The sequence below is a fragment of the Triticum dicoccoides genome, chromosome 5B (genome assembly GCF_002162155.2).
Source record: "Triticum dicoccoides isolate Atlit2015 ecotype Zavitan chromosome 5B, WEW_v2.0, whole genome shotgun sequence".
Lineage (NCBI taxonomy): Eukaryota > Viridiplantae > Streptophyta > Magnoliopsida > Poales > Poaceae > Triticum > Triticum dicoccoides.
In genome coordinates this window covers 412707100-412734845 of record NC_041389.1, presented here as the reverse complement: position 1 = coordinate 412734845, position 27746 = coordinate 412707100, and the positions used below count along the sequence as shown (strand labels likewise).

The window sequence follows — 27746 nt, the reverse complement described above, 5'->3', positions numbered from 1 at the left end:
TCTTGCAAAGCTTATAGTGATGTGCATTACCGAGAGGGCCCAGAGATACCTCTCCGTCAATCTGAGTGACAAATCCTAATCTCGAAATACGTCAACTCAACAAGTACCTTTGGAGACACCTGTAGAGCACCTTTATAATCACCCAGTTACATTGAGATGTTTGGTAGCACACAAAGTGTTCCTCCGGTAGATGGGAGTTACATAATCTCATAGTCATAGGAACATGTATAAGTCATGAAGAAAGCAATAGCAACATACTAAACGATCAAGTGCTAAGCTAACGGAATGGGTCAAGTCAATCACATCATTCTCCTAATGATGTGATCCCGTAGATCAAATGCCAACTCATGTCTATGGTTAGGAAACTTAACCATCTTTGATTCACGAGCTAGTCAAGTAGAGGCATACTAGTGAAACTCTGTTTGTCTATGTATTCACACATGTATTATGTTTCCGGGTAATACAATTCTAGCATGAATAATAAACATTTATCATGATATGAGGAAATAAATAATAACTTTATTATTGCCTCTAGGGCATATTTCCTTCAGTCTCTCACTTGCACTAGAGTCATTAATCTAGATTGCACAGTAATGATTCTAACACCCATGGAGCCTTGGTGTTGATCATGTTTTGCTCGTGGAAGAGACTTAGTCAACGGGTCTGCAACATTCAGATCCGTATGTATCTTGCAAATTTCTATGTTTCCCACCTGGACTTGATCCCGGATGGAATTGAAGCGTCTCTTGATGTGCTTGGTTCTCTTGTGAAATCTGGATTCCTTTGCCAAGGCAATTGCACCAGTACTGTCACAAAAGATTTTCATTAGACCCGATGCACTAGGTATGACACCTAGATCAGATATGAACTCCTTCATCCAGACTCCTTCATTTGTTGCTTTCGAAGCAGTTATGTACTCCGCTTCATATGTAGATCCCGCAACGACGCTTTTTTTAGAACTGCACCAACTGACAGCTCCACCGTTCAATATAAACACATATCCGATTTGTGATTTAGAATCGTCCGGATCAGTGTTAAAGCTTGCATCAACGTAACCATTTACGACTAGCTCTTTGTCACCTCCATAAACGAGAAACATATCCTTAGTCCTTTTCAGGTATTTCAAGATGTTCTTGACCGCTGTCCAGTGATCCACTCCTGGATTACTTTGGTACCTTCCTGCTAAACTAATAGCAAGGCACACATCAGGTCTGGTACACAGCATTACATACATGATAGAGCCTATGGCTGAAGCATAGGGAACTTCTTTCATTTTCTCTCTATCTTCTGCAGTGGTCGGGCATTGAGTCTGACTCAATTTCACACCTTGTATTACAGGCAAGAACCCTTTCTTTGCTTGATCCATTTTGAACTTTTTCAAAACTTTATCAAGGTATGTACTTTGTGAAAGTCCAATTAAGCGTCTTGATCTATCTCTATAGATCTTGATGCCCAATATATAAGCAGCTTCACTGAGGTCTTTCATTGAAAAACTTTTATTCAAGTATCCTTTTATGCTCTCCAGAAATTCTATATTATTTCCAATCAATAATATGTCGTCCACATATAATTTAACCTATAAACCTTGCTACGCTACCCGCTATCCTGGGGGGCTTGCGCTCGCAAGTGATTTCCGCCGCTCGATCGTTTTACTGTAGACGTTTTTACCTTGCTGTCAACTGGTCAACCGTTCATCCGTTTTATACACATGACGTTGGCTGACGCTGCATGACTGGTGGGCTTGTTTGTCTATGGGTCCCAAAGGTCAGCCAGTGGGTTTTTTGCGGGCTGCGTGATGCACAATCAAGACGCAGTAAAAACCTAGCCCAATCCCCTCTCGTCCACAAGCCCCAATCGCCTCCCGTCCTCGAGCCCCACATCACAGCGACCCTCCTCTCCTCTCCCGTGATTCCCGTCGCGTCGCCGCCCTTTCCTCCATCCCCGCCCCTGTCGCGAGCCCCTCTTCTTCCCCATCCCACCGACATCATCCTCTACCGCTCTCCTCGTTGTGAGTCGCTCCAGGTCGCAGAGGATGATATGCATCCGGATCTGCGCAGTTGAGGTGAGGAACGGAGGTGGGGGGAAGGAGCAGCGATGCTGGTGACCAGTCAGGGGACGGAGGTGGAGGAAGGAGTAGCAAGGCTGGTGATGGGCCAGGGGCCACCAGAGGATGCAGAAGGGGGACGACGTCGCGCTTCTCGCCACCTCCACATCCTCCTTATCAGCGGCGGCGCAACTCCAGCAGGGAAGGGGGACGACGCTGCGCTTCTGATGCTGGTTCACATGCAGGTTTCAGAGAGTAGCACCATGCATTGCATGATGACTGTGGGTGATCTTTGCAAGACAATGCTTTTGAGTATCGTGAATTATGGTCATTCTCAAAAGGTAGATCTGTTACATTGATTCAAAATGGCATAGTTGTGCTCTTGCATGACCACTTGATGTGTTTTTTAATATATTTTATTTTTCATTACAAAGTTATTGTATAGGATAAGGAAGAACTTTAGGAGACTCTTGCTTATTTTCTTCTGGAATAATAGTGTGTCTTCGATTCCAGTTTGTAGAGGCCTGCTAAGTATCCTAAATTAGTTTCACAAATATTTATGCCATCTACAAATTCGATGATCTGTAAAGCAGACGGTAGCATCATATGGCGCTGAGCGGCAGGACATGAGACACCATCTCTATTTTTTTAACTCTGTATTATAATTTTCGTTAGTATTTGCCTACTCTTTACGTAGTGATAGCCATTTATTCTTTGATTCATTGGACTGAAGACTAGACCAATTCATGCTTGCGATGGTTCATCTATAGTGTTATTGGAGCTTTTAGTTTGTTTGATTTGTTGTCCTTATTATATTCTTGCATTATACTATTTTTCCACTTATATAAATTCAGTTTATGTGGTGTCCACCTTTGTCATGTTTGCATTTGGTGATGAACCACCTGCAACTTGCAGGATTTGGTCATAGTTGGTGTGCAGTACAATTAGAAGTATGGTAGGCTCTATATATCCAAGGTCTTCCTGAAATGACTGATGTATTACCTATGTTTTGGGTTATTCAAAAGCATGCACTGTTGACTTTTCAAAACATCGCTTGCAATTTTTTGTGCTCCTTTGATTTATTTTTGCCTTCTGTCGTCCTTGGTTTTGCTATTTTGCTCACTCCTCCTCCCGTTGTTTTTTGCAGGGTTAATCAGTCATCTGTTTGTCTGTATTGCTACTCGGGGAGGTAAGTTCTTCCTTGCTCATCTCATATTCGACAAATTCATGTGAACTGAGATGACTCTCCATGAGCTGGCCAAGGTGGTTCACGCTAAGGAAGCAGCCGACAGTGCAAGGTATAGAAGAGGGAATTTGTGTGATTTGTTCTCTCTTCATTTCCTGCTGGGAAGAAATTAGAAATAGTGATCACTCAATCTTCTGTAGCATGTATATACTGATGGTAGTTTCTTCGACTGAATATGTGAACCTGGAGAAGACTCTGCTAATAGAACGGCTGAAGGAGAGTATGCAGATCTTCAGTATCTTCGACAGGTTTTTGTTCTGTTACAAGCGCTAATGGCCTATTTTCATTTTGTTGAACTATGATTGTTTCTGTATGCTTCTTCTCTAAAAGCAAATTGTATTCTGTTATAGTTACAGTCAGTGTGGGCCTGAAAATTCACATCACCAAAAGAATTGTAGAATTTGATAAGATAATTGTTTCTTAATAAGTAAATAAGATACAAATACAGTGTCTAACATTGATGGAATGAACCTGCTGCAAGAGGCAATAAAAGTGACGATGCTTGATTTTATTAATTGACATGATGAAATATTAAGTAGTAAGATAAATGTGAGCATTCACCTAATTTGTTTTTTACCTATTGAAATGGGTAGTTGGTCACGTACTGTCAACTTGGTACATTCAGTGTGCGTGTTCAGGTTTTAGGATGAAATTTAATCCAAGATCATTACTTCATGTTTTCCTACGTTTATGTTGGCATCTTTGACTTTGATATGTTCATTGCACTCTATTGGTTCTGATGCCACAAAGTGACTGTGCTTTGTTAGTACATCTATGGATACTTATGCTTTATTCAAGACACAATCAGTTTCTTTTTCCTTTGTAAATAGTCTGTAGATATAGCGTTGGCCTGAGCCCCTAAAGTATCGTATACTATTTCCTGCATGCTCATTTTCTCTTTATATTCAATTCATGTGCCTTAGCAACAACCTAAGTTAAAGACAACAGGAATAAATATTAGTTGTTTCATCTATGGCCTCGTCATTTAGCTTTTACTTAAACTGAATAAAAAATTGTATAATTTCAATATATACTATTTAATGTTTTGCCAAGACTCTCATAGTGTGTTAAAAATTTAAATATATAACTATGCAATAACAAAGTTATAAATTGATCCAGTGTTTCGTATGAAGGATTCGATTAGTGTATTTGTAATGCAGTTTTGTGATTCAGTATCGTCGTGGTAGTTCAAAGACCCAAGGTGAGATCGTCATATTTGATTTCTTAGTTCCTAGGTCACAAATCATCTGCTATCGCCAACATTCGAGTTGTCCATCCATCCATCTATCTATGGTGCGCTCGCCAACCACATCCTCTGTTCAGATTTTGAGTGTGGCAACAGGTCATCAGTTGTAGTGTCAAATACAAGATTAAGCTATTTGAATCTTGCCATATGGTAGACCTACGAGCAGAACAAAAAAAATATATAACTTATGCTGGTTAGAACAAATGCTCAGCTCGCCTTGTTTTTTTCTTTTTTGCCTCTTTTTGGTCCTGTTCAGAGGAGATGTTAAATGTTGGTTGATGTCTGCATATCGCCTTGTATTTAATGAAAATAAGGTCCTTCGATGGATATCCATGGCTTTCAGTTTTACTTGCAGCCAATGAATATAGTTATGGCACTTGTTGCCTTGTTGCGCTGTTCAATGATTATCAGGATTTTAACACCTACACTATATATCCTAGGTAAACCACATGGTGTTGTTTTCAAATCATATGTTTGTCCTAGGTAAACCACAGGAATTTATGAACTTTCTTGGCCGCTTTATTAGAACTACGGGTTTGTAATATGCTCCGGTTTTATCACTTTATGAGTATGTATATGGTAGGGAGCAGCACCCGTGTAAGCGAGAAAACTTGTTGGTTGCCTGCATATCATGTGATAGTTTTTGGCTACTATTCTGCTCATGTTTCCATGAACCCATTTATGATTCGAAGCAGTCAGGCCTCTCTCTTCCTTCTAATTTTTCCATGAACACCATGGCCGCCTTCGCCGAGAGCTCCCGCATCTTCATCCATTGCCTCTCTGCCAGGTACGTGCCTCCTGCCATGCCTCTCCTTGTTCTTCCTTACCTCCATTTTTGCTCTGATTCTTAGGGGTAAACCTGTTTGATTTGGTTAATTAGGTTAATTAGGGTGACCGTTTCTTTTTGGGTTATCTGGGTGCGAATTTGATGCTTGTGTTAAATGTTCGAGGTATCTTGGGCAGGAAAAAATGGTGGTAGTTAATTTATTGGCGCCAGTTAGTATTACTGGAGATTAATTTAATTGATTGGCTTAAAAAACTTTCATGTATCAAAACAGTGTTAGTACTTTTGTGTTGTGGTATTGAATGGTTTACCAAAAGGAAGAGGGTTAATTTTGCTTGCTGAAATGAACTCAGCTAGCAACCTTGCTCTTGAAGATTACACCACAACAACTGAAAAGATTGCAGAGCAAAAAAATGGTGGTGGTTAATTTATTGGCGCCAGTTAGTACTACTGGAGATTAATTTAATTGATTGGCTTAAAAAACTTTCATGTATCAAAATAGTGTTAGTACTTTTGTGTTGTGGTATTGAATGGTTTACCAAAAGGAAGAGGGTTAATTTTGCTTTCTGAAATGAACTCAGCTAGCAAGCTTGCTCTTGAAGATTACACCACAACAACTGAAAAGATTGCAGAGCAACATTATGATTTTATGAATGGATTTATATCAGCAAATCTTGCATCTTAGTTGGTCCAGCTATGCCTATGCCAACATCTGAAAGTTATTGGCATTCTTTTCCCCTTCTGAATATTTTATTTTAATTTGTAGGAGCTTTAGCCGGGTTGCTCATCAGTAAAAACTGAGAAGTGTGTTTCTTCGTAGATGGTTGCGATATGGAGAAAGAATTTGGATATTTGGAGTGTGCACTGGACCTATTGGAAGATAATTCCATTACTAGATTCATAACTTTTGGAGTCCATTCAATATTCAATCACAAAATTCACTTATAAGAACAACTACGTACATATGATTGCTGCACTCATGATATCCTACTGTATTGCTTCTTAGTGATGATTAATTATGAGAACAAATATAAAACTGCTGCTGCCTGTGCTAATGGTTGGTACCCACTTGCTTTTGGATCTTCGATGCTGCCATTTTTTTCCTATCGAGTATTGATACTTGTTTGCTTTCTTTTGCTGTTATGCTAAATTTGTATTTTGATTTTGTAAACTAGGTCTGCACAGAAATACATTTAGTCCTCAAAAATGTTAAATGAAGACGCCCTGATGATGCTAAAGCATTTCTAAATCTGAAGTATCGAGGAAGTTAACAACATGGAATGTATGACGCTAAGTGCTCTGTGGTACAGATGGTTTAGTAGTACCATACTACCTTGATTAGATGCTTATAACTGTGACATGTTCCATGAATACGTAAGTGATCTGCGTGTGCATTCATGATAGATGTTTATGGCTGCGATCTTTTCTGGAAGTTGTTTTTAAATTCTAATTGTTTGTGGTTCTTATACATAGTCTGTTATAAAAATGTAGTTCTGTTACGTATAGCTATGGCTGCCCAACAAGCGGTGAGCCTAAGAACCCCGTCGGATGTTCATTGCATATAGCTCGGGAGGCAGACAAGAGGAACCAAGCGGATCTCCTTCCATGACGGCAACCCAAGCAGAACCGAAATCTTCCACGTGGCGGCAGCCATTAGTGAGATCTGGAGGGGAGCAGCAGCCGCGGCCTCGATCCGGAGAAGGGGAGCAGCAGCGCCCCTCTTCTTCGCACGTGGCGGCCTTGCGCAGCTGCCTCCATCCCACGCGTGCAGCTGCCACATGAAGGCAAGCGAGCACACATGGTGAGAATCCCCTGCGTCCTAAAATTTGTTGATTTTTTGGTCCAATATGAATATACATGGGAAGTTGATGCTGGCTTACAGAAATAGAAATGGCAAGTGGATTTCCTCTCACCTCAACACTTACTGAATTCAGTACCAGAAGAAGCCTGCTATGCCACTGATTTTGCACTACTGGTGTAAATATTGAGAACTATATGAACTGATGCACCTTGTGGTCTGGAAATATGTATATCTCTGTCTCCTTTTCCTAGCACTTCTCATTTATGAAACAATTCATTCCCTATACCGTATTTAAATATCTTTACATTTGAACATAACTTATACTAGGAATTCCAAGGTTTTTTAAGTAATCGAGTGAAACCTATTCTTGCAGGCTCCTGATTGTGTGGATATTTGCAGCTTCAGAATTATTTTATTCTTAGCCATATGTCATCAAGGTGCAGCTGCTCATATGATTTCCACTCGCTATGGAATTAGGAGAAGTCAGTTACTTGATCTGACTGTTTAAAGTTCCACGGTTTTTCAATATATGTTAACTATGTTCAGAGATCTAAAAGACTATCAGGCTACACCAATTCTGAATGCAGTTTGAAAGTACGTGTTGTTCTATGTTCTTGGGCACGTAATAAGCTTCAAGCTTGCGACAGAAAAAGATACACATGCTCACAATTATTATCTTCTGGCGACCATTTTAGGCTTGTTTCACGAAGTGAGTATGCAAGATAACTTCAGGCAAAGTGTACAGAGGCTGCAGCTGAAGCCGGACTTTGATGCTTGCAAGTTGGTGGATCACCAGTTATTATCAGGTTCAATCCCTTTGCCATGTAATACTGTGGCGACATTGTCTGTTATGTATAATTGTGCACACAGGTTTCTGTTGGAACAATCACTGAAAACGATGATAGACTTTGTCTCACATGTGTCGCTCACTGATGAGAACTAGACTGAAGTGAATTGTGCTAGAGAAGGAGTGGCCGGGAAAGTACACCAGTGATGCCCTACAAGGCGAGCAGAAGAAAGCTAAAGAGATGCTCCGTGTAATCCCTAAGAAGCAGAAAGGGAGCAAAAGAACAGGTCCGCTTCAAGGGTAAAATCCTCTGGTTTTTTTTTTCGAAAAGGAGGTTATCCCCCGGCCTCTGCATCAGAATGATGCATGCGCCCATCTTATTAGTAAGCTGATAAAATCATCTGTAATCCCTAATTGTGCTTTTGTGAAAATATGTGGATCAGTTTGATGCTGGACACGATTAATTTACTATTGTTGGTACATGTAGAAGTAATTCTGGATTAGCCACATTGTGGTTTCCTACTAGGAACTGAAATTATGCCCAGTTCATTGGCATGGTATTATGTTGATGTACTCATTATCTACATTAATGTTAATACTTCAGAACTGTTCATAATTTACCGTGGTTGGTTGTTTCTTCATGTCAGTCATGTTTGTTATGCTTCATACATGTTGCAAATACATGTATGATCATAGCTGACCAAATTTATTTAATAGGTAATGTGTGATCAAAATGGTGTTAGCAAGGGGTCTGGCGTTGTTGCATTGTTCTACCTATGAGGAAGCATCTCAACGCTGAGCTGTGTTGATGTCTCACAGAGTATCGTGCTGGCCAATATGTAGAGGATAGTAACAGCCTACAAACACCATCCTTTTATCCGTATGTATGAGTGGGTAGAGGCAAGGAGGATGAGGAAGGAGACAAGCAGGAGGAATAGAGATTCTCACGAGCACACTCACAGACCGCCTTCCGAACTTACTAAACTAGGTTATGCATTTTCATTTCTAGCGCATAGTTAGTTTCACTCCAGCATAAACACCTAAAGATAATGATCTGAATATACTCTCTCGCAAGTGAGCTATGTTGCAAAACAGCTTCACGATACGACTTTGCAATCAGAATAAATTCTACAAAAAATAAGCAAGTATTACTGGGACATGTACCTACTGGCGGCAAATACAAGACTCATGAAATGCATCTCTACTAATATAGATCTCTTTATAAAGCTAACGTATGATATAATCAAGTGATTTCAATACTTTCTTTTAATCTATGAAGCTACCATGTAATGGATTATAAGTATTTGCTAAGTTGGTTCTGAATCAATCTTATATGCATGGGCGCAACTCGATTTTTGCTAAGTTGGTTCTGAATCAATCTTATATGTAATGGATTATAAGTGATCTCAATACTTTCTTTTAAGCTATGAAGCTACCATATATGCTATAAGACTTGGCTCACTCTCGCTTTTTGCGCCATGGGCGCAACTGGTCATCTAGTATTAGAAATGCTACAGAGCTCCCACTCACTTTCTTGTAAATACAGTGTATAAAACCATATGCTTTGATCACATTGTCAAAGCGTTTATTCCAACTCCGAGAGGCTTGCACCCGTCCATAAATGGATCGCTGGAGCTTGCACACTTTGTTAGCACCCTTTGGATCGACAAAACCTTCTGGTTGCATGATATACAACTCTTCTTCCAGAAATCCATTCAGGAATGCAGTTTTGACATCCATTTGCCAAATTTCATAATCATAAAATACGACAAATGCTAACATGATTCGGACAGACTTAAGCGTCGCTACGGGTGAGAAAGTCTCATCGTAGTCAACCCCTTGAACTTGTCGAAAACCTTTCGCAACAAGTCGAGCTTTGTAGACAGTAACATTACCATCAGCGTCAGTCTTCTTCTTGAAGATCCATTTATTCTCGATGGCTTGCCGATCATCGGGCAAGTCAACCAAAGTCCACACTTTGTTCTCATACATGGATTCCATCTCAGATTTCATGGCCTCAAGCCATTTTGCGGAATTTGGGCTCATCATCGCTTCCTCATAGTTCGTAGGTTCGCCATGGTCAAGTAACATGACCTCCAGAATAGGATTACCGTACCACTCTGGTGCGGATCTTACTCTGGTTGACCTACGAGGTTCGGTAGTAAATTGATCTGAAGTTTCATGATCAAATCATTAGCTTCCTCACTAATTGGTGTAGTCATCACAGGAACCGGTTTCTACGATGAACTATTTTCCAATAAAGGAGCAGGTACAGTTACCTCATCAAGTTCTACTTTCCTCCCACTCACTACTTTCGAGAGAAACTCCTTCTCTAGAAAGGATCCATTCTTGGCAACGAACGTCTTGCCGTCGGATCTGTGATAGAAGGTGTACCCAACAGTTTCCTTTGGGTATCCTATGAAGACACATTTCTCCGATTTGGGTTCGAGCTTATCAGGTTGAAGCTTTTTCACATAAGCATCGCAGCCTCAAACTTTAAGAAACGACAACTTTGGTTTCTTGCCAAACCACAGTTCATAAGGCGTCGTCTCAACGGATTTTGATGGTGCCCTATTTAACGTAAATGTAACCGTCTCTAAAGCATAACCCCAAAATGATAGCGGTAAATTAGTAAGAGACATCATAGATCGCACCATATCTAGTAAAGTACGATTATGACGTTCGGACACACCATTACGGTGTGGTGTTCCGGGTGGCGTGAGTTGCGAAACTATTCCGCATTGTTTCAAATGTAGACCAAACTCGTAACTCAAATATTCTTCTCCACGATCAGATTGTAGAAACTTTATTTTCTTGTTATGATGATTTTCAACTTCACTCTGAAATTCTTTGAACTTTTCAAATGTTTCAGACTTATGTTTTATTAAGTAGATATACCCATATCTGCTCAAATCATCTGTGAAGGTGAGAAAATAACGATACCCGCCGCGACCCTCAACATTCATTGGACCAGATACATTAGTATGTATGATCTCCAACAAATCAGTTGCTCGCTCCATAGTTCCGGAGAACGGCGTTTTAGTCATCTTGCCCATGAGGCATGGTTCGCAAGTACCAAGTGATTCATAATCAAGTGGTTCTAAAAGTCCATCAGTATGGAATTTCTTCATGCGCTTTATACCAATATGACCCAAACGGCAGTGCCAGAAATAAGTTGCACTATCATTATCAACTCTGCATCTTTTGGCTTCAACATTATGAATACTAGGTGATTCCCCGCGCGTTGCTGCGGAATTTTTTATGTGGATTTTCAGAGTAATATCAGCATCTCAAAGAAGAATATAATTTCAATTGTGATAGATTTATATGCACCGCATGATTAAACCTAGCAGTTTATAGCATGAACAATATATATTGTATATGATAAAGCTATAGCACTTTGTAGCATCAACTATACTGTTGCAGGATATCTTTGATGTTGTTTGTAGGTGTGCCTTGAGCAATTACTACGACCTGGACATATGGTATCTCATTCTTCATACTCAACAATGTGTCCAACATATGAAAATAGATGGTCACCAGACAGTTATAAACTCCAGGTCTTTTGTGCTCTTCCTCTTTGCAATTGCATCTGTGTATTTCTTTTGAGCTTCTCTTATTGAAATGATGGTAGAACATGGCAGATTATTGTTTGCGGAATTAGGTGACATCCTGGAGAAAATAGATGTATGTTCTCAATCAAGGTAAGAAATGAAATAAAATATAGGGTATACCAATTTCAGTAGGAGTGCCTGCTACTTTGGTTGTCCATTTGTACCTATTGTTGACCCGTGATTGAAAAGATAAGGTAAGCGGAAAATACGACAGGATTATGTTATATAATGTGTGTGTTGTAGTAGTAAGTTGTTTTGCTGATTACCAAATGAGGCTAAATAAAATTCACTCTTGCTGGTTACCAAACTATGCTAATTAAACTGCACACTTAGTTTGCTGCTAGCAGTACAAATTAAATAGATGGTATACATCCATAATTTTCTATATGAGGGAGGAACATTTAATACATCGACTAAACAGAAAATGGTGATAATGCCAGAATAATTAAGAAAGATTTTCAAATATATGGCAGTACCAAAATTATAATCTCGTTGTGTTGCTCCAAATTATGTTTTCAGTAAAGCAAACTACTGACAAAATAGGAAGTAAAGGAAGTTTGAATACATCCGAGTCTACATTTCTTGATGGAAACCAAATTAAGGGGACTGATTATGTTGAATAATTATTTTCTTTTCCCATCCTATCCAACTGTGCACCAGGCAGCCTAACACATGTATAAGCTTTAGTACTAATTTTATTATACTGGTACCCATCTAAAGGTGACTGTATACGTCTTGCAAAATGTAATAAGTTCAATAAGCAAAGCGAGTTAAGCCCAAGTTTTCTCTTGCTAAATCTGTGGTTGTATATATTTTTCCTCTTTTACACATCTCTTATATTTTTTTATCAGTTCACTTATCTAACATTTACGGTAAACTATACACCGTATAGATAATTCATAATGTTAGAGACAAAGCTTGAAGCAAGAACACATGTAGACCTGTCAAGTGTATTATTCCCAAGATATACATACAGTCTTTCAAGCTAGCAGAGTCACATGTCTATTTGTTGCATGTAGTTATACTTGATGATATATTGATAAGAACATATAATTCCTCTTTGTTTCCAAATTATAGATGTAGTTTCTAATGTTCGTGTTGCTAGTCTGCAGATTGAACGAACTGCATCTTTTAATTCTTCTCTGGTATGTGACTTGGCTCAACTAACAGATTAGTGATGTATATACATTATACAACAATCAGATTGCATGGGAGAAAAAGATTATATAGCAAAACTTAAAATCCATAGATATTTATTGATAATATGTCATAGAAATATACAGGTAAAATCAACTAACGGACACAATATTGTGGTATATTGGAACATGGAAAATTTAAGAGCAAAATTTCGTTATATTTCTGTACAGCAGCCAGATCGCATCAACCTTTGCATCGGCCAAGATATGCAATTTCCAAGATGAGAATAGCACAACCAAGCAAGAAAAATTAGATGATGCAGTTCTAGGTGTAAGAACCAGACCTGTAGTGCAAGGGGGCGGAATCAGAGGGCGTCTCAAGGAGAATTTGCTGCACATGACAAAGTGAGAGTAAATCACAATCTGGAACAAATGCAAAGAAACATGTGAAGTAATGAAACAATTCCCAACAGTAAGAGATGTTTGAAGAATAACATGGAGCAGAGCACCTTTGATCTCAAGCGCCACCTGAAAAGATAAAAAGGCATAAGCTTCAGGATTGGAAAAATCATAGGCATTTGGAAATAGGAACTATGCAGCTACCTGGCCGAAGGCCTCTTGCGATGGGACGCAAGAAGTCATGTGTGATGGATGACAATGACACTACATAGCAGGGGTACTTAAATCCACTTTCTTCCGCATTTGCAGGTTAATGAAGGGTGATGTAATGAGGTTAGGTGAATTAGTTGGTGAGTGAGGCTGTTTCATGTGCATTTGTGGCCGGAATATCATATGTCGTGGAGCTGGAAGGGTAGTGGCGGCCATAGAGCGGTAGCAGGAAGAGAATTAATGCAGGGGAGATCGTCGGTCGTGGCGGCAGTAGTAGGTGGCGAAACGTCGGTCGCGGTGGCGGCGGCTCGCCGAGAGAGCATCGGGCATGGTGGCGATTGACCGGGAGAATGGACAGCGAGCATTCAGCATGACAGCGTCTGGCCGAGGGACAGGCCGGAGAGAGCAGTAGCGGCGCCAGCGGCTGGCCGTGGTACTGGGCGAGGATCGGCGGCTGGATGGGGAAAATAGGGCGTGCACGGGGAAGATGGATGCAGACGCTATGGGCGACAATAGTGATGTGCGGAGGATACATGGGCTATTGATTTGTTTTCCATGGGCTTTAGACCGTGTCCAAAGAGTCCAACCCTATAGCCCAGTTACGTAAGCAACAAATCGTTATTTTCACTTCGCAAGTCCTAGTAAATTCGATCAACTCTTGATCATACGGCTGCAGACTGCTGAACTGAATTGCATCAACGGCTATAAAAATTCTGATGACGTGGCCTCGTGAGGAGCTAGAGAAATCAGCTAGTGGGGTGTCCCTATTTAGATATAGAAGATGTGTATCACTACTATCGAGATTCATCAGAAATAAACCACTCTTTAAGGGTGCATGACCATAAAAGATATTACTCATATAAATAGAACAACCATTATTTTCAGATTTAAATGAATAACCCTCTTGCATCAAACAAGATCCAGATATAATGTTCATGCTCAACGCTGGCACCAAATAACAATTATTTAGGTCTAAAACTAATTCCGAAGGTAGATATAGAGGTAGCGTGTCGATGGCGATCACATCGACTTTGGAACCATTTTCCACGTGCATCGTCACCTCGTCCTTAGCCAGTGTCCGCTTAATCCATAGTCCCTGTTTCCAGTTGCAAATATTAGCAACAGAACCAGTATCAAATACCCAGGTGCTACTGCGAGCTCTGGTAAGGTACACTTCAATAACATGTATATCACATATACCTTTGTTCACCTTGCCATCCTTCTTATCTGCCAAATACTTGGGGCAGTTCCACTTCTAGTGTCCAGTCTGCTTGCAGTAGAAGTACTCAGTTTCAGGCTTAGGTCCAGACTTTGGTTTCTTCTCTTGAGCAGCAACTTGTTTGCCGTTCTTCTTGAAGTTCCCCTTCTTCTTCCCTTTACCCTTTTTCTTGAAACTGGTGGTCTTATTGACCATCAACACTTGATGCTCCTTCTTGATTTCTACCTCCGCAGCCTTTAGCATTGCGAAGAGCTCAGGAATTGTCTTGTTCATCCCTTGCATTTTATAGTTCATCACGAAGCTCTTGTAGCTTGGTGGCAGTGATTGAAGAATTCTGTCAATGACACTATCATCCGGAAGATTAACTCCCAGTTGAATCAAGTGATTGCAATACCCACACATTTTGAGTATATGTTCACTGACAGAACTATTCTCCTCCATGTTGCAGCTGTAGAACTTATTGGAGACTTCATATCTCTCAATCCGGGCATTTGCTTGAAATATTAACTTCAACTCCTGGAACATCTCATATGCTCCATGACGTTGAAAACATCATTGAAGTCCCGGTTCTAAGCTGTAAAGCATGGCACACTGAACTATTGAGTAGTCATCAACATTGCTCTGCTAGACATTCTTAACGTCGTCAGTTGCATCTGCAGCAGGCCTGGCACCCAGCGATGCTTCCAGAACGTAATTCTTCTCTGCAGTAATGAGGATAATCCTCAAGTTACGGACCCAGTCCGTGTAATTGCTACTATCATCTTTCAACTTTGCTTTCTCAAGGAACGCATTAAAATTCAACGGAACAACAACACGGGCCATCTATCTACAACAAACATAGACAAGCAAAATACTATCAGGTACTAAGTTCATGATAAATTTAAGTTCAATTAATCATATTACTTAAGAACTCCCACTTAGATAGACATCCCTCTAATCATCTAAGTGATCATGTGATCCAAATCAACTAAACCATAACCGATCATCACGTGAAATGGTAGTTATCAATGGTGAACATCACTATGTTGATCATATCTACTATATGATTCATGCTCGACCTTTCGGTCTCAGTGTTCCGAGGCCATATCTGCATATGCTAGGCTCGTCAAGTTTAACCTGAGTATTCTGCGTGTGCAAAACTAGCTTGCACCCGTTGTAGATGGACATAGAGCTTATCACACCCGATCATCACGTGGTGTATGGGCACGACGAACTTTGGCAACGGTGCATACTCAAGGAGAACACTTTTATCTTGAAATTTAGTGAGAGATCATCTTATAATGCTACATCAATCAAAGCAAGATAAGATGCATAAAAGATAAACATCACATGCAATCAATATAAGTGATATGATATGGCCATCAACATCTTGTGCTTGTGATCTCCATCTCCGAAGCACCGTCATGATCACCATCGTCATCGGCGCGACACCTTGATCTCCATCATAGCATCGTTGTCGTCTCGCCAACTATTGCTTCTACGGCTATCGCTATCGCTTAGTGATAAAGTAAAGCAATTACAGGGCAATCGCATTGCATACAATAAAGCGACAACCATATGGCTCCTGCCAGTTGCCGATAACTCGGTTACAAAACATGATCATCTCATACAATAAAATATAGCATCACGTCTTGATCATATCACATCACAACATGCCCTGCAAAAACAAGTTATACGTCCTCTACTTTGTTGTTGCAAGTTTTACGTGGCTGCTACGGGCTTAGCAAGAACCGTTCTTACCTACGCATCAAAACCACAACGATAGTTCGTCAAGTTAATGTTGTTTTAACCTTCTCAAGGACCGGGCGTAGCCACACTCGGTTCAACTAAAGTTGGAGAAACTGACACCCGCCACCCACCTGTGTGCAAAGCACGTTGGTTGAACCAGTCTCGCGTAAGCGTACGCGTAATGTTGGTCCGGGCCGCTTCATCCAACAATACCGCTGAACCAAAGTATGACATGCTGGTAAGCAGTATGACTTGTATCGCCCACAACTCTCTTGTGTTCTACTCGTGCATATAACATCAACGCATAAAACCAGGCTCGGATGCCACTGTTGGGGAACGTAGTAATTTCAAAAAAAATCCTACGCACACACAAGATCATGGTGATGCATAGCAACGAGAGGGGAGAGTGTGTCCACGTACCCTCGTAGACCAAAAGCGGAAGCGTTAGCACAACATGGTTGATGTAGTCATACGTCTTCACGATCCGACCGATCAAGTACCGAATGCACGGCACCTCCGAGTTCAGCACACGTTTAGCTTGATGACGTCCCTCGAACTCCGATCCAGCCGAGCTTTGAGGGAGAGTTCCGTCAGCACGACGACGTGGTGAAGATGATGATGTTCTACCGATGCAGGGCTTCGCCTAAACACTGCTACGATATTATTGAGGTGGATTATGGTGTAGGGGGCATCCGCACATGGCTAAGAGATCTCAAGGATCAATTGTTGTGTCTCTAGGGGGTGCCTCCCTCCCCGTATATAAAGGAGTGGAGGAGGGGGAGGGGGCCGGCCACCCTTGGCGCGCCCCATGAGGAGTCCTACTCCCACCGGGAGTAGGACTCCCCCCTTCCTTGTTGGAGTAGGAGAGGAGAGGGAAGGAGAGAGAGGGGGAAAGGAAGGAGGGGGCGCCCCCCTCCTTGTCCAATTCAGACTTGGGGGGAGGGGGAGGGGCACGCGGCTGCCCCTTGGCCGCCTCTCCTCTTCCACCACTTGGGCCCATGAGGCTCATTAACCTCCGGGGGGTCCGGTAACCCCCCGGTACTCCGGTATATATCCGATAACCATTCCGGTGTCCGAATATAGTCGTCCACTATATCAATCTTCATGTCTCGACCATTTTGAGACTCCTCGTCATGTCCGTGATCACATCCGGGACTCCGAACTACCTTCGGTACATCAAAACACATAAACTCATAATATAACCATCATCTAACTTTAAGCGTGTAGACCCTACGGGTTTGAGAACTATGTAGACGTGACCGAGACATGTCTCCGGTCAATAACCAATAGCGGAACCTGGATGCTCATATTGGCTCCTACATATTCTATGAAGATCTTTATCGGTCAAACCGCATAAGAACATATGTTGTTCCCTTTTGTTGGGGAACATAGCAGAAATTCAAAATTTTCCTACAAGTCACCAAAATCTATCTATGGAGAAACTAGCAATGAGGGGAAGGATAGTGCATCTACACACCCTTGTAGATCGCTAAGCGGAAGCGTTCAAGAGAACGGGGTTGAAGGAGTCGTACTCGTCGTGATCCAAATCACCGGAGATCCTAGTGTCGAACGGACGGCACCTCCGCGTTCAACACACGTAGAGCCCGGTGACGTCTCCCATGCCTTAATCCAGCAAGGAGAAAGGGAGAGGTTGAGGAAGACTCCATCCAGCAGCAGCACAACAGCGTGGTGGTGATGGAGGAGCGTGGTAATCCAGCAGGGCTTCGCCAAGCACCGCGGGAGAGGAGGAGGACTTGGGAGAGGGGGAGGGTTGTGCCAGAACTTGGGTGCGGCTGCCCTCCCACCCCCACCATATATATAGGGGCAAAGGAGAGGGGGGCCGGCACCCTTAGATCCAATCTGAGGATGGGGCGGCGGCCAGGGGGGTTGCCTTGCCCCCCAAGGCAAGGGGGCGCCCCCTTTTAGGGTTTCCCCCAAGCCCTAGGCGCCTTGGGCCTTGGTGGGGGGCGCACCAGCCCACCTGGGGCTGGTCCCCTCCCACACTTGGCCCATGCAGCCCTCTGGGGCCGGTGGCCCCACTTGGTGGACCCCCGAGACCCTCCCGGTGGTCCCGGTACATTACCGATAGCACCCGGAACTTTTCCGGTGACCAAAACAAGACTTCCCATATATAAATCTTTACCTCCGGACCATTCCGGAACTCCTCATGACGTCCGGGATCACATCCGGGACTCCTAAAAATATTTGGTAACCACGTATATCTATTCCCTATAACCCTAGCGTCATCGAACCTTAAGTGTGTAGACCCTACGGGTTCGGGAACCATGCAGACATGACCGAGACGTTCTCCCTTCAATAACCAACAGCGGGATCTGGATACCCATGTTGGCTCCCACATGTTCCACGATGATCTCATCGGATGAAGCACGATGTCAAGGACTCAATCAATCCCGTATACAATTCCCTTTGTCTAGCGGTATTGTACTTGCCCGAGATTCGATCGTCGGTATCCCGATACCTTGTTCAATCTCGTTACCGGCAAGTCTCTTTACTCGTTCCATAACACATCATCCCGTGATCAACCCCTTGGTCACATTGTGCACATTATGATGATGTCCTACCGAGTGGGCCCAGAGATACCTCTCCGTCACACGGAGTGACAAATCCCAGTCTCGATTCGTGCCAACCCAACAGATACTTTCGGAGATACCCGTAGTGCACCTTTATAGCCACCCAGTTACGTTGTGACGTTTGGTACACCCAAAGCATTCCTACGGTATCCGGGAGTTGCACAATCTCATGGTCTAAGGAAATGATACTTGACATTAGAAAAGCTTTAGGATACGAACTACACGATCTTTGTGCTAGGCTTAGGATTGGGTCTCGTCCATCACATCATTCTCCTAATGATGTGATCCCGTTATCAACGACATACAATGTCCATGGTCAGGAAACCGTAACCATCTATTGATCAACGAGCTAGTCAACTAGAGGCTTACTAGGGACATGGTGTTGTCTATGTACCCACACATGTATCTGAGTTTCCTATCAATACAATTATAGCATGGATAATAAACGATTATCATGAACAAGGAAATATAATAATAATAACTAATTTATTATTGCCTCTAGGGCATATTTCCAACAGTCTCCCACTTGCACTAGAGTCAATAATCTAGTTCACATCGCCATGTGATTAACATTGACAGGTCACATCACCATGTGACCAACATCCAAAGAGTTTACTAGTGTCACTAAACTAGTTCACATCACCATGTGATTAAGACTCAATGAGTTCTGGGGTTTGATCATGTTTTGCTTGTGAGAGAGGTTTTAGTCAACGGGTCTGCAACATTCAGATCCGTATGTATTTCGCAATTCTCTATGTCATATTGTAAATGCTGCTTCCACGCTCCACTTGGAGCTATTCCAAATGGTTGATCCACTATACGTATCCGGTTTGCTACTCAGAGTCATTCGGATAGGTGTTAAAGCTTGCATCGACGTAACCCTTTACGCCGAACTCTTTATCACCTCCATAATCGAGAAACATGTCCTTTATTTACTCCAAGGACAATTTTGACCGCTGTCCAGTGATCCATTCCTGGATCATTCTTGTACCCCTTGACTGACTCATGGCAAGGCACACTTCCGGTGCGGTACACAGCATAGCATACTATAGAGCCTATGTCTGAAGCATAGGGGACGACCTTTGTCCTTTCTCTCTCTTCTGTCGTGGTCGAGCTTTAACTCTTAACTTCATACCTTACAACTCAGGCAAGAACTCCTTTGACTGATCCATCTTGAACACCTTCAAGATCATGTCAAGGTATGTGCTCATTTGAAAGTACCATTTAGCGTTTTTTGATCTATCCTCATAGATCTTGATGCTCAATGTTCAAGCAGCTTATTCCAGGTTTTCTATTGAAAAACACCTTTCAAATAACCCTATATGCTTTCCAGAAATTCTACATCATTTCTGATCAACAATATGTCAACAACATATACTTATCAGAAATTTTATAGTGCTCCCACTCACTTCTTTGGAAATACAAATTTCTCATAAACTTTGTATAAACCCAAAATCTTTGATCATCTCATCAAAGTGTACATTCCAACTCCAAGATGCTTACTCCAGACCTTAGAAGGATCGCCAGAGCTAGCATACCTTTTAGCATCCTTAGGATCGACAAACCTTTCTGATTGTATCGCATACAACCTTTCCTTACAAAAACTGGTAAGGAAACTCGTTTTGACATCCATTTGGCAGATTTCATAAATGCAGCTAATGCTAACATGATTCTGACGGACTTAAGCATCGCTACGGATGAGAAAATCTCATCGTAGTCAACTTCCTTGAACTAGTGAAAAACTCTTCGCCACAAGTCGAGCTTCACAGACGGTGACATTACCGTCCATGTCCGTCTTCTTCTTAAAGATCCATTTATCTCAATGGCTTGCCGATCATCGGGCAAGTCCACCAAAGTCCATGCTTTGTTCTGATACATGGATCCTATCTCGGATTTCATGGCTTCTAACCATTTGTCAGAATATGGTCCCACCATTGCTTCTCCATAGCTCGTAGGTTCATTGTTGTATAGCAACATGACCTTCAAGACAGGATTACTGTACCACTCTGAAGTAGTACGCATCCTTGTCACCCTACGAGGTACGACAGTGACTTGATCCGAAACTTCATGATCACTATCATAAGCTTCTACATCAATTGGCGTAGGCGTCACAGGAACAACTTCCTGTGCCCTGCTACACACTGGTTGAAGTGAAGGTTCAATAACGTCATCAAGTCTCCACCATCCTCCCACTCAATTCTTTCGAGACAAACTTTTCCTCGAGAAAGGATCCGATTCAAGAAACAATCCCTATTGCTTTCGGATCTGAATTAGGAGGTATACCCAACTGTTTTTGGGTGTCCTATGAAGATGCATTTTATCCGTTTTGGGTTCGAGCTTATCAACCTGAAACTTTTTCACATAAGCGTCGTAGCCCCAAACCTTTAAGAAACGACAACTTAGGTTTCTCCAAACCATAGTTCAAACGGTGTCGTCTCAACGGAATTATGTGGTGCCCTATTAAAGTGAGTGCGGTTGTCTCTAATGCCTAACCCATGAACGATAGTGGTAATCCAATAAGAGACATCATGGTACGCACCATATATATCCAATAGGGTGCAACTATGATGTTCGGACACACCATCACACTATGGTGTTCCAGGAGGTATTAATTGTGAAACAATTTCCACAATGTCTTAATTGCGTGCCAAAGCTCGTAACTCAGATACTCATCTCTATGATCATATCATAGATATTTTATCCTCTTGTCACGATGATCTTCAACTTCACTCTGAAATTACTTGAACCATTCAATAATTCAGACTTGTGTTTCATCAAGTCAATATACTCAGTATCTACTCAAATCATCCGTGAAGTAAGAACATAACGATATCCACTGCGTGCCTCAGCACTCATTGGACTGCACACATCAAAATGTATTACTTCCAACAAGTTGCTTTCTTGTTCCATTTTACTGAAAACGAGGCTTTCAGTCATCTTGCCCATGTGGTATGATTTGCATGTCTGAAGTGATTCAAAATCAAGTGAGTCCAAACGGTCCATTTGCATGGAGTTTCTTCATGCATATACACCAATAGACATGGTTCGCATGTCTCAAACTTTTCAAAACGAGTGAGTCCAAAGATCCATCAACATGGAGCTTCTTCATGCGTTTTATACCAATATGACTCAGTGCCACAAGTATGTGGTACTATCATTACTATCTTATATCTTTTGGCATGAATATGTGTATCACTATGATCGAGATTCAGTAAACCATTTATTTTAGGTGCAAGACCATTGAAGGTATTATTCAAATAAACAGAGTAACCATTATTCTCCTTAAATGAATAACCGTATTGCGATAGACATAATCCAATCATGTCTATGCTCAACGCAAACACCAAATAACAATTATTTAGGTTTAACACCAATCTCGATGGTAGAGGGAGCGTGCGATGCTTGATCACATCAACCTTGGAAACACTTCCAACACATATCGTCAGCTCACCTTTAGCTAGTCTCCATTTATTCCATAGCTTTTATTTCGAGTTACTAACACTTAGCAACCGAACCGGTATCTAATACCCTGGTGCTACTAGGAGTACTAGTAAAGTACACATTAACATAATGTATATCCAATATACTTCTATCGACCTTGCCAGCCTTCTTATCTACCAAGTATCTAGGGTGGTTCTGCTTTAGTGTCCGTTCCTCTCATTACAGAAGCACTTAGTCTCGGGTTTGGGTTCAACCTTGGGTTTTCACTAGAGCAGCAACTGTTTTGCCGTTTCATGAAGTATCCCTTCTTGCCCTTGCCCTTCTTGAAACTAGTGGTTTTACTAACCATCAACAATTGATGCTCCTACTTGACTTCTACTTTCGCGGTGTCAAACATCGTGAATACTTCAAGGATCATCATATCTATCCCTAATATGTTATAGTTCATCACGAAGCTCAGCTTGGTGGCAATGACTTTGGAGAAACATCATTATCTCATCTGGAAGATCAACTCCCACTCGATTCAAGTGATTGTTGTACTCAGACAATCTGAGCACATGCTCAACGATTGAGTTTTTCTCCCTTAGTTTGCAGGCTAAGAAAATCATTGGAGGTCTTATACCTCTTGACGTGGGCACGAGCCTGAAATCCCAATTTCAGCCCTCGAAACATCTCATATGTTCCGCGACATTTCGAAATCGTCTTTGGTGCCTCAACTCTAAACCGTTTAACTGAACTATCACGTAGTTATCAAAACGTGTATGTCAAATGTTTGCAACATCCACAGACGACGTTCGAGGTTCAGCACACCGAGCGGTGCATTAAGGACATAAGCCTTCTACGAAGCAACGAGGACAATCCTCAGTTTACGGACCCAGTCCGCGTAATTGCTACTATCAACTTTCAACTAAATTTTCTCTAGGAACATATCTAAAACAGTAGAACTAAAGCGCGAGCTATGACATAATTTGCAAGAATCTTTTGACTATGTTCAGAATAATTAAGTTCATCTTATTAACTCCCACTCAGATAGACATCCCTCTAGTCATCTAAGTGATTACATGATCCGAGTCAACTAGGCTGTGTCCGATCATCATGTGAGATGGACTAGTCATCATCGGTGAACATCTTCATGTTGATCGTATCTACTATACGACTCATGCTCGACCTTTCGGTCTCTTGTGTTCCGAGGCCATGTCTGTACATGTTAGGCTCGTCAAGTCAACCTAAGTGTTTCGCGTGTGTAAATCTGGCTTACACCCGTTGTATGTGAACGTTAGAATCTATCACACCCGATCATCATGTGGTGCTTCGAAACAACAAACTTTCGCAATGGTGCACAGTTAGGGGGAACACTTTCTTGAAATTTTAATGAGGGATCATCTTATTTACTACCGTCGTTCTAAGCAAATAAGATGCATAAACATGATAAACATCACATGCAATCAAAAAGTGACATGATATGGCCAATATCATTTTGCTCCTTTTTGATCTCCATCTTCGGGGCTCCATGATCATCATCGTCACCGGCATGACACCATGATCTCCATCATCATGATCTCCATCATCGTGTCTCCATGAAGTTGTCTCGCCAACTATTACTTCTACTACTATGGCTAACAGTTTAGCAATAAAGTAAAGTAATTACATGGCGTTGTTCAATGACACGCATGTCATACAATAAATTAAGACAACTCCTATGGCTCCTACCGGTTGTCATACTCATCGACATGCAAGTCGTGATTCCTATTACAAGAACATGATCAATCTCATACATCACATATCATTGATCACATTCCTTTTTGGCCATATCACATCACATAGCATACCCTGCAAAAACAAGTTAGACGTCCTCTAATTGTTGTTTGCATGTTTTACGTGGCTGCTATGGGTTTCTAGCAAGAACGTTTCTTACCTACGCAAAAACGACAACGTGATATGTCAATTGCTATTTACCCTTCATAAGGACCCTTTTCATCGAATCCGATCCGACTAAAGTGGGAGAGACTGGCACCCGCTAGCCACCTTATGCAACAAGTGCATGTCAGTCGGTGGAACCTGTCTCACGTAAGTGTACGTGTAAGGTCAGTCCGGGCCGCTTCATCCCACAATGCCGCCGAATCAAGATTGGGCTAGTAACGGTAAGTATATTGAACAAAATCAACGCCCACAACTACTTTCTGTTCTACTCGTGCAAAGAATCTACGCAATAAACTTGGCTCATGATGCCACTGTTGGGGAACGTAGCAGAAATTCAAAATTTTCCTACGAGTCACCAAGATCTATCTATGGAGAAACTAGAAACGAGGGGAAGGAGAGTGCATATACATACCCTTGTAGATCGCTAAGCGGAAGTGTTCAAGAGAACGGGGTTGAAGGAGTCGTACTCGTCGTGATCCAAATCACCGGAGATCCTAGTGCCGAACGGACGGCACCTCCGCGTTCAACACACGTACAGCTCGGTGACGTCTCCCATGCCTTGATCCAGAAAGGAGAGAGGGAGAGGTTGAGGAAGACTCCATCCAGCAGCAGCATAACGGCGTGGTGGTGATGGAGGAGCGTGGTAATCCAGCAGGGCTTCGCCAAGCACCGCGGGAGAGGAGGAGGACTTGGGAGAGGGGGAGGGCTGTGCCAGAACTTGGGTGCGGCTGCCCTCCCACCCCACCATATATATAGGGGCAAAGGAGAGGGGGGCCAGCACCCTCAGATCCAATTTGAGGATGGGGCGGCGGCCAGGGGGGTTGCCTTGCCCCCCAAGGCAAGGGGGCGCCCCCTTTTAGGGTTTCCCCCAAGCCCTAGGCACCTTGGGCCTTGGTGGGGGGGTGCACCAGCCCACCTGGGGCTGGTCCCCTCCCACACTTGGCCCATGCAGCCCTCTGGGGCCGGTGGCCCCACTTGGTGGACCCCCGGGACCCTCCCGGTGGTCCCCATACATTACCTATAGCACACGGAACTTTTCCGGTGACCAAAACAGGACTTCCCATATATAAATCTTTACCTCCGGACCATTCCGGAACTCCTCATGACATCTGGATCACATCCGGGACTCCGAACAACATTCGGTAACCACGTATATCTATTCCCTATAACCCTAGCGTCATCGAACCTTAAGTGTGTAGACCCTACGGGTTCGGGAACCATGCAGACATGACCGAGACGTTCTCCCGTCAATAACCAACAGCGGGATCTGGATACCCATGTTGGCTCCCACATGTTCCACGATGATCTCATCGGATGAAGCACGATGTCAAGGACTCAATCAATCCCGTATACAATTCCCTTTGTCTAGCGGTATTGTACTTGCCCGAGATTCGATCGTCGGTATCCCGATACCTTGTTCAATCTCGTTACCGGCAAGTCTCTTTACTCGTTCCGTAACACATCATCCCGTGATCAACCCCTTGGTCACATTGTGCACATTATGATGATGTCCTACCGAGTGGGCCCAGAGATACCTCTCCGTCACACAGAGTGACAAATCCCAGTCTCGATTCGTGCCAACCCAACAGATACTTTCGGAGATACCCGTAGTGCACCTTTATAGCCACCCAGTTACGTTGTGATGTTTGGTACACCCAAAGCATTCCTACGGTATCCGGGAGTTGCACAATCTCATGGTCTAAGGAAATGATACTTGACATTAGAAAAGCTTTAACATACGAACTACACGATCTTTGTGCTAGGCTTAGGATTGGGTCTTGTCCATCACATCATTCTCCTAATGATGTGATCCCGTTATCAACGACATCCAATGTCCATGGTCAGGAAACCGTAACCATCTATTGATCAACGAGCTAGTCAACTAGAGGCTTACTAGGGACATGGTGTTGTCTATGTACCCACACATGTATCTGAGTTTCCTATCAATACAATTATAGCATGGATAATAAATGATTATCATGAACAAGGAAATATAATAATAATAACTAACTTATTATTGCCTCTAGGGCATATTTGCAACACCTTTGTCATCGGTATGTTACCTGCCCGAGATTCGATCATCGGTATCTCAATACCTAGTTCAATCTCGTTACCGGCAAGTCTCCTTACTCGTTACGTAATGCATCATCCCGTAACTAACTCATTAGCTACATTGCTTGCAAGGCTTATAGTGATGTGCATTACCGAGAGGGCCCAGAGATACCTCTCCGACAATCGGAGTGACAAATCCTAATCTCGAAATACGTCAACTCAACAAGTACCTTTCGAGACACCTTTAGAGCACCTTTATAATCACCCAGTTACGTTGTGACATTTGGTAGCACACAAAGTGTTCCTCCGGTAAACGGGAGTTACATAATCTCATAGTCATAGGAACATGTATAAGTCATGAAGAAAGCAATAGCAACATACTAAATGATCAAGTGCTAAGCTAATGAAATGGGTCAAGTCAATCACATCATTCTCCTAATGATGTGATCCCGTTAATTAAATGACAACTCATGTCTATGGTTAGGAAACTTAACCATCTTTGATTCACGAGCTAGTCAAGTAGAGGCATACTAGTGACACTCTGTTTGTCTATGTATTCACACATGTATTATGTTTCCATGTAATACAGTTCTAGCATGAATAATAAACATTTATCATGATAGGAGGAAATAAATAATAACTTTATTATTGCCTCTAGGGCATATTTCCTTCTATTGACTCTAGTGCAAGTGGGAGACTGAAGGAAATATGCCCTAGAGGCAGTAATAAAGTTGCTATTTTATATTTCCTTATTCATGATAAATGTTTATTATTGATGCTAGAGTTATATTCACCAGAAACTTGATACATGTGTGAATACATAGACAAAACACCGTGTACCTAGTATGCCTCTACTAGACTAGCTCGTTGATAAAAGATGGTTAAGTTTCCTAGCCATGGACATGAGTTGTCATTTGATAAACGGGATCACATCATTAGTGGAATGATGTGATGGACAAGACCCATCCGTTAGCTTAGCATTATGATCGTTTGGTTTTATTGCTACTCCTTTCTTCGTGTCAAATATATATTCCTCCGACTATGAGATTATGCAACTCCCGGACACCGAAGGAATGCCTTGTGTGCTATCAAACGTTACAACGTAACTGGGTGATTATAAAGATGCTCTACAGGTATCTCTGAAGGTGTTTGTTGGGTTGGCATAGATCGAGATTAGGATTTGTCACTCCAAGTATCAGAGAGGTATCTCTGGGCCCTCTCGGTAATGCACATCATATGAAGCCTTGCAAGCAATGTGACTAATGAGTTAGTTATGGGATGATGCACTATGGAACGAGTAAAGAGACTTGTCGGTAACGAGATTGAACTAGGTATGAAGATACCGAGATCGAATCTCGGGCAAGTAACATATCGATGACAAAGGGAATAACGTATGTTGACATTGCGGTTCGACCGATAATGATCTTCGTAGAATATGTGGGAAGCAATGTGAGCATCCAGGTTCCGCTATTGGTTATTGACCGAAGAGGTGTCTCGGTCATGTCTACATAGTTCTCGAACCCGTAGG

General features: G+C 42.2%; 1 long non-coding RNA gene across 6 annotated transcripts; it reads left to right on the top strand.

Annotated features, from left to right (window-relative positions):
- Positions 1-1850: 1850 nt before the first annotated feature.
- Positions 1851-8492, top strand: LOC119309649. Of its 6 annotated transcripts, none has more exons than XR_005150585.1 (8): positions 1851-2385; positions 3192-3342; positions 3483-5323; positions 6087-6377; positions 6496-6694; positions 6812-7121; positions 7495-7715; positions 7817-8492. It is a non-coding gene; the product is annotated as an uncharacterized LOC119309649 (long non-coding RNA). The 6 variants fall into 6 exon arrangements; XR_005150584.1 differs by adding an exon at positions 7255-7347 and having other exon boundaries at positions 6087-6694; XR_005150581.1 differs by adding an exon at positions 7203-7347 and having other exon boundaries at positions 6087-6694.
- The last annotated feature ends 19254 nt before the right edge of the window (positions 8493-27746 follow it).